Source organism: Ambystoma mexicanum, chromosome 6q (assembly GCF_040938575.1).
Source record: "Ambystoma mexicanum isolate Mex_15411 chromosome 6q, UKY_AmexF1_1, whole genome shotgun sequence".
Classification (NCBI taxonomy): domain Eukaryota; kingdom Metazoa; phylum Chordata; class Amphibia; order Caudata; family Ambystomatidae; genus Ambystoma; species Ambystoma mexicanum.
Genome location: NC_090937.1, coordinates 990,535,814 through 990,541,813, shown reverse-complemented (window position 1 = coordinate 990,541,813; position 6,000 = coordinate 990,535,814). Strand labels below are relative to the sequence as shown.

At 47.8% G+C, this 6,000-nt stretch overlaps 1 protein-coding gene across 2 annotated transcripts in view; it reads left to right on the top strand.

Annotated features, from left to right (window-relative positions):
- Positions 1-253: 253 nt before the first annotated feature.
- LRP2BP (LRP2 binding protein) overlaps positions 254-6,000 on the top strand; it is a 376,290-nt gene continuing 370,543 nt past the window's right edge. The window contains exon 1 of one of the 2 annotated variants that reach the window (XM_069631511.1): positions 254-373. The gene's annotated coding sequence lies outside the window, so the exon portion shown is untranslated. Of the gene's footprint in view, positions 374-705; positions 813-6,000 lie in introns of those variants that run through there. The other variant, XM_069631512.1, reaches the window with a different exon arrangement.

Sequence of the window (6,000 nt, the reverse complement as noted above, 5' to 3'; positions counted from 1 at the left end):
GCAATAGCCCCGGGTCTTTTGGTTGTAGCCCCGGATAGAAGCTCAGGGGATACAACCAAAAGACTATAGCTAGCCCCGAATTCCGACAGTCCCAACATTAGCTTAGCCCCTGATCTTTTCTAGAGGCAACAACAGTCAGCTGCAGACGGCAGCTTTTGGCTCCTCTTTTCTCCTGTTGCAGGCAGCCGGGAGGTGGCGCTCTGTTCCATTATTGTGGCGAGGCTGTGTGTGTAAACAGTTGCTGAGATCGGTCACCAAGCAACAGGTGAAAGAGAAAGAGAGAGGGCCGGTCAAGCGCTCGCCCGTGTCCCGGGGAGGTAGAGAAAAGACACACATTAGAAGCAGCGGGAGCAGCGCCCAACAGCACCGACAGGTATGGTAACCATTGCCAACATGACATGAAGGGAGGGGGCGGTGAATGGGGGCAACGTAGCGCACTAACTGTAGTAACTAAACCCACTGCGCTTCTGAGCAGAGCGCACACACGGACAGATTCGTACGTTTTATTCGATGTGTGTCACAATGGCACGCTTGACCGCTCCTGTAACTTTACAGAGATTACCATCCGGGATGTGTGTGAAATCTTTCAGAAGCTATAATGCCAGGGAAGCCGTTTTCTGTGGCACCAATGAGCTGACCTTGCGGTGCTATCCATTGCTGACATCACGCGTAACTGCATCATGTTAAATGAGGCAGTAGCGCGTGATGTCAGCAACGCAAGCCATTGCCAGCTGGTAGCAGGATCAAAGATGGTGGCGTGCAGTCATCGGCGGAGATGTACACGTTGAAATGAGCGGATTAAGTAAATCATAGTAAGTAGTGGACAATTAAGTCGAGTAGCATCAACAACTTTTAACGAATAATCATGCGCAGCAATTTGTCCTCTGAACAGTTAGCACTACCGCCTGAAGATGCGCACCTGCTCGTTTATTTGTTTTTTTTTTTGGGGTGGGGGTGGACTTGCCTACAGCTTGGGAAAGCTGCATGCATCTGTTAACAACACAAATGCGTTCATCTGGTGTCATTTACCATTTTTCCATGGCCCTATGCATTTGAAAACTCGAAATATTTGCTGGGGGTCACAAGCACTTTAAAATGTGAAGTTTTGCCCAGAGCACATACTTATCTGATCGCACATCCTATATAAGGAATAGGAACAATGAATTCTGTTCAACATAGGTGCAGTACTTAGGTTGGGGGCAGGGAAACCCCACCCAAAATCTGTAAATGCCCACTCTGCAGCTCTGTGTGGGCATTTAAAGTTGTCCATATCCCAGATGACCAGCAGGAGTCACTGTCTGGCACTTCCGTGCATGTCAGGAACCAGGAAGCTCTCCCTGCTTCCTTGTTACTGTCTGCATGGAGCTCAGGAGGCAAAGACAGGAGATGAGGCGTAGGAGTGCAAGGAACCCTACATTTTGGGGGAGGGGGCTAACTGGTGATGGGCGGGGCCACTTCAGAAACTGGGCAGGGCGAAGAGAGACCCTACACCCTCTGTTCTACCGCCAAGGGTTGTCTGGTGAGGAGCCCATATCCATCACTCTCCTACCAACCACCACACACGGTACACCCCCCCTCCACCCAGGGCCGGTCTTTGCGTCAGGCAGCCCAGATGGCTGCCTGATGTCAGTCAGCCTCGAGGGGGCGCTGCACCAGCAGTCCACAGTGCCAGTGCTAGAAAACACGTGTAACACGTTTGTTTCCTAACATTATAAAATTGAATGTGCCTGTTCATTTTTATAATGTTAGGAAACGAACGTGTTACACGTGTATTCTACCACTGGCACTGCTGCAGGCTGTTGCCTCGGCCAGGGCAGTTTCTAGTCCATTTGGTGCCCAGGGCGAAACACTAGGAATGCACCCCCCCGCACCTCATCCCATGCGCCACTCCCACCGCACCCCACGCTCCACACCCGCCGCACCCCGCGCACCACTCCCACCGCACCCCGCGCACCACTCCCACTGCACCCCGCGCACCACTCCCACTACACCCTGCGCACCACTCCCACTACACCCTGCGCGCCATTCCCAAACTACACCGTTAAGAAACTCCTTCCCAAAGTCAAACAGTCCTTCACACAAGGAATGAATTGCCATTTTCAACGGTGGGCCACTTTTTCACTGGTGCCCAAGACAATTTTATGCCCCAGTCCCACTTAGGCTGCAGATAATGAGGACTGGGCACACCAACCCAAGAGACCATGAATATGGCACAGGATGCAGTATATACAACCAACAAAGAACACAAGATGCTGAAGGGGGTTTGGAGGCAACTTAAGCCAAAAGGGCAATGACAAGGAGGCACCAGAACCCAATAAACAATCACTTTAACATTCTTTGAATGGGAATCAAGTGTATGCTTTGATACAGTAAAGTCTGGACTGTTGTAAGGATACATGGACCAGGATTATTTATTTATTCATGCAATGTTTGTCGGGTACCTGCATATTTATTTATGGAATGTGTGTCGGATACAGGTAAATAAATTATCCGTCTCCATGTACCTGACAAACATTGCATAAATAAATAAATAAACCGGTTCGTGACTTAAAGAATATTTACTCAGCAACACTGGTCAAAACTGTTATCCGCATAGTGAAGTAACTCATCACCAGTGCCATGGAAGTGGTTTAAAGTGTAATTGATATATAGTTTGGAAAAGAAGCGGCATGAAAGAAATAGCGCTGCTTTTAACTATTATTTTGGCAATTTTCTGGGCTTGCAGGGACGCACCATGGGCCCAAATGTGTTCTCCTTTTGTACCGTGTTGCGGCCCACGGTGCGTCCCTGTGAGGCACGCCCACAGCCCACTGCACCTCCCCTCCCATCTCAATGCCAGCACAAAACCATTTAGTGACTAATGGGCCATAATTAGCAGTTTCCTGCCGGCATTGTGATGGAAGGGGCTGTCTTAGCTGAAGGGGGACCTACAGTATTTTTATTGGTGTGCTTATGCCCCCCACCCAACGTGGCGCGAAAGTGGTCAGAGGGAGCCTCTGACTTCTGTAATGTCACGTAGTACTTTTGTACTACGTGACATTACAGTCGGAAGGGGCAGCGCCAGCACCTGACCTGCAGAACTTTCCCCACGTCAATGCGCCGCCCCACAAACTGGGGAATTCCATCACCTCCAGAGGCTCCAGGGACCGGGGCAATTGTGCCCCGGACAGTTGCCCGTCTCGCCCGGGCCAAGAAACGGGCCCGGCGTCGGCCCTCAGGCAGGGCAGGGCAATTGGCAAATAAATTAGCAACATTTGTTGCTTTATTACCTTCCCCCGGCCCCGGGTGGCGCCGGTGCTGCTGGCGCCAGCCAGGCCCATGGGCGCACGTGCGGTGTGCCCTCCTCCAGGCTATGGGCGTGCACTGACACTGAAGTGTGGATCGATTGGGGCTGGCTGGAGTGAGTGGGTCACTAAATCCTGAAGTTGTTCCCATCATAATCACACACTGCCAAGCAGCAGCAGAATCAGCAAATACAAACAGTTGCTGCATCTTGCCCTCGCTGATTGGCCTTGTTCCAGGAAACCCGGCAGTAACTACAACCTGCCGAGGCAAGCACACTTCTTTCCTCCTGCTCCCGTCCTCGCAGGTGAGGCGTTTTATTTATTTTAAAATGGTATTGCAGAGATGACTGGGCCATCCAAGAACAGCCTCTGGAGGCCACAAAGCTAGACACTTTTGTCAGGGCTCAAGTAGTCATGAAAAAGGAAGCGAGCACTGGTGGTGGTCTCTCCTCAGGAGATCAAAAGGCCGGTTCTCGGAAGACCTGGGCAGAGTGTCACCGTCAGCAGACTTAGACAGTTGCACGTTCCAGCGGGGTTGGATTGGTTGGTCCGTTGGCTGGGCCAAAATCACTCCGAGGGCGAGGTCCTGGGGGCTGGTACCACGCTTGGGCCGGTTTGGGGGTTCCTACGCCCCCCTAGTTCCCGCTCCCGATCATATTATTCGTTGTTCCCTCTTTCCTGGTGTAAGAGGATTCAATTCAGCACTACAGCTAAGTTAACGCCTAGTCTAGAATACTGAATGAAAACCCTTATTGATATATCTTTAGGTCCAGTTCATGCGTTCTGGATGACTACCCCTATATAACACCCCTCTCTTGGAATCCCCCTGACCCCACTGAGCCAAGAAGTAGTTCTGTTTTACAAGTTAAAAGGTTTATTTGATAATTTAAACAAGAGATATATAGATCACACTTTATAATAAATTAATAATTGAATAGCACACTTAATCTGATATGATAAAGATTAATAACGGAGAATCTGGCACTAACACGCTTCTCTATAATCAATAAGGAGTTGACATGAAATGGATAAGGTAGCACCCTGGTAAATAGGAACAAAAGTATAATGTGGTAGAGGATGCTTTATGTAAGCTCAGATGGATGCAATATTCAATGAATGCAGTACAGAAAATACGCAATATGATTTCAACCAAACAATGTAATCACTTTTCTCTGGCTATTCACTCCCCCCCTCTTTATGCAATGCAAGGAAATGGGAGGAAAGCACACAGTTCTCAGAAATGCAATCAATGTAATCAGTTCAATCCAGCAAGCTTAGACAACAGAAAACAGATAGGAGTTTTGAAATCACAGGCCCAAATGCTTTTATATGTGTTAGCAATGGATGAGAAATATGCTGGAAATGCTGTTAATTCCCTTTTCAGAGGTTCAGGGTGAGTGGTGTCTAGTTAATATTAGTCCAGGCTCACACTAGCAATGAGGCAGGGATAGTTAACAGGTTAAACGAATTTCTGGCAAATGGAAGGCAAGCAGCAGCAGTTTTTACATGTGAAGAAATTGCAAATCGCGGTAAAATTCGCGGATGCGTGTTCCGCGATTGCGGTAAAACTATAAGGGGTAGGAATGCGGTTCTTGGTGCGATTCAAAGCTACGATTCTAAGCTATCAGAGGAAAGTTACTGCAAGTCTCTAGCCCAAACGGCCGCGGAGATATGAGCGATTTAATAAAGGTCGTTTTTGGGTTTGCAAATTTCAAAAGCTCAAAATGACAAGTGCAGCTTGCAACTAGAAATGACAGGTGACAGCTAGGAGGCAGTTCTCCTTAGGTTAAATAGATTGAATTAGATGAATTTAAACTAAGAGATTGGTTCTACACAGTTCTGCTGGGTACTCACACTATATTCTTGAGTGAAATGGGCCTCGCCATGGATCTGGTCAGGGTTTTGGACTGGACTCTGGTCTGGTCTGGTCTGGCCTCTGCACTTCACAGTGATCTGGGTCAGCTCTCTCTGCTGGTCTGGGTCTCTCTGGGTACAGCACTGCTTTCTCTCTGGTCTGGTCTCTTAGTTCTGGATAGATTGAAGTCTCTAGTTTGGCTTTCTGGAGGTTGATGAAGGTAAGTATGGATTTTTCCGGCAGAGCGTCCCGCTGCAGATGGATTTGGAAAGTCCCTATCTGTCCTGTCTGTCTGCTTTTATGTGTTTAGAATGTGGGTGTGTTCTAGCATCACTGACCCTACCTCTCTCTCAGCTTCTAATTGGTCAAACTTCCATTTATCATTTGATTGGGGAATGAACTGTGAGTCAGAGGGATGTCATTTTACAGCCTGCAGAAAGTCCACTCCTCCTGTCAACTTACACACAAATCTAGATTTGAAACAAATACATATTTGCAGAGGTACATATTGTTTTAAAATCATATGCACCCATCATGCATTACAGGAGGTATACCCTGTTCAAACTCTGCTCTTCCTGGGAGCTTGCATTCAGAAATGGCACATATTTCACTTTTTAACTGATTTTGCAATTTCTGACATTGACCCAACTTTACATACATGTGTGCAGGGAGTAGGGACATTAACTGATGAAGTTTCAGATTTTTAACATGCATACATTTAGAGTAATATCCACTTTTCCGCTAAAACCCCCCTGAACATGCCACCGGGTCGAAAAACCTCTTAAAATGTGGGCAGAAAAATCACAAGAATTATGGTATCATTTATAAAATTTTCACATGTCCGCTCTATGAGTTATTCAT